Genomic DNA, 2500 nt, shown 5'->3' on the forward strand with positions numbered 1-2500 from the left:
AATGCGTCTGAACCTGGTGTGTAATCCCAAGGTAACTGCTCACTGTTAACATGTTTTATATATATATATATATATATATATATATATATATATATATATATATATATATATAGATATATAGATAATTGCATGCCCCGATAGCTACGATATGGAGTCTTTCATTCTAGATCCGGTTGCTTATATATATATAATTGCATGCCGTTGTAGCTACGATATGGAGTCTTGCATGCCCCGATAGCTACGATAGGGAGTCTTTCCATCCAGTTCCGGTTGCTTCAACTGGAGGTGCATGCAATATTATTATTATTATTATTATTATTATTATTATTATTATTATTATTATTATTATTATTTATTTCTTAGCAGGCGCCCTTATCCAGGGCGACTTACAATCGCAAGCAAATACAAATACATTCAAGTGTTACAATACAAGTCATACAATAAGAACAAGAAATACAATAATTCTCAAGTGTGACAAACCACAACCTGTTGTGTAATCCTAAGGTAACTGCTCACTGTTAACACGTTTTATATATATATATAATTGCATGCCCCGATAGCTACGATATGGAGTCTTTCCATCCAGCTCCGGTTGCTTCAACTCCGGTTGCTTCAACCGGAGGTGCATGCAATTTATATATATATATATATATATATATATATATATATATATATATATATATATATATATATATATATATTTGCATGCCCCGGTAGCTAAATGCTTAGTTACGGCTCTGGGGAAAACCAAAACCCATGGATAGTATACAATATTTTTCTGTATGAATTCTTTTCTGTTGAGCACTACTGACACCGTTGAAACGGTGAGTCTTACGTCGCCTACTGATACATTAGTCCAATCAATGCGTCTGAACCTGGTGTGTAATCCCAAGGTAACTGCTCACTGTTAACACGTTTTATATATATATAATTGCATGCCCCGATAGCTACGATATGGAGTCTTTCCATCCAGCTCCGGTTGCTTCACCTCCGGTTGCTTCAACCGGAGGTGCATGCAATTTATATATATATATATATATATATATATATATATATATATATATATATATATATATATATATATATATATATATATATATATATATTTGCATGCCCCGGAAGCTAAATGCTTAGTTACGGCTCTGGGGAAAACCAAAACCCATGGCCAGTATACAATATTTTTCTGTATGAATTCTTTTCTGTTGAGCACTACTGACACCGTTGAAACGGTGAGTCTTACGTCGCCTACTGATACATTAGTCCAATCAATGCGTCTGAACCTGGTGTGTAATCCCAAGGTAACTGCTCACTGTTAACACGTTTTATATATATATAATTGCATGCCCCGATAGCTACGATATGGAGTCTTTCCATCATGCATGCAATTTATATATATATATATATATATATATATATATATATATATATATATATATATATATATATATATATATATATATATATATATTTGCATGCCCCGGTAGCTAAATGCTTAGTTACGGCTCCGGGCAAAACCAAAACCCATGGCCAGTATACAATATTTTTCTGTATGCATTCTTTTCTGTTGAGCACTACTGACACCGTTGAAACGGTGAGTCTTCGGTCGCCTGCTGATACATTAGTCCAATCAATGCATCTGAACCTGGTGTGTAATGCCAAGGTAACTGCTCACTGTTAACATGTTTTATATATATATATATATATATATATATATATATATATATATATATATATATATATATATATATATATATATATAATTGCATGCCCCGATAGCTACGATATGGAGTCTTTCATTCTAGATCCGGTTGCTTATATATATATAATTGCATGCCGTTGTAGCTACGATATGGAGTCTTGCATGCCCCGATAGCTACGATAGGGAGTCTTTCCATCCAGTTCCGGTTGCTTCAACTGGAGGTGCATGCAATATTATTATTATTATTATTATTATTATTATTATTATTATTATTATTATTATTATTATTATTATTATTATTTATTTCTTAGCAGGCGCCCTTATCCAGGGCGACTTACAATCGCAAGCAAATACAAATACATTCAAGTGTTACAATACAAGTCATACAATAAGAACAAGAAATACAATAATTCTCAAGTGTGACAAACCACAACCTGGTGTGTAATCCCAAGGTAACTGCTCACTGTTAACACGTTTTATATATATATAATTGCATGCCCCGATAGCTACGATATGGAGTCTTTCCATCCAGCTCCGGTTGCTTCACCTCCGGTTGCTTCAACCGGAGGTGCATGCAATTTATATATATATATATATATATATATATATATATATATATATATATATATATATATATATATATATTTTTGCATGCCCCTTGAAGCTAAATGCTTAGTTACGGCTCTGGGGAAAACCAAAACCCATGGCCAGTATACAATATTTTTCTGTATGAATTCTTTTCTGTTGAGCACTACTGACACCGTTGAAACGGTGAGTCTTACGTCGCCTACTGATACATTA

This window comes from Acipenser ruthenus, chromosome 4, assembly GCF_902713425.1.
Source record: "Acipenser ruthenus chromosome 4, fAciRut3.2 maternal haplotype, whole genome shotgun sequence".
In the NCBI taxonomy this organism is placed as follows: Eukaryota; Metazoa; Chordata; class Actinopteri; order Acipenseriformes; family Acipenseridae; genus Acipenser; species Acipenser ruthenus.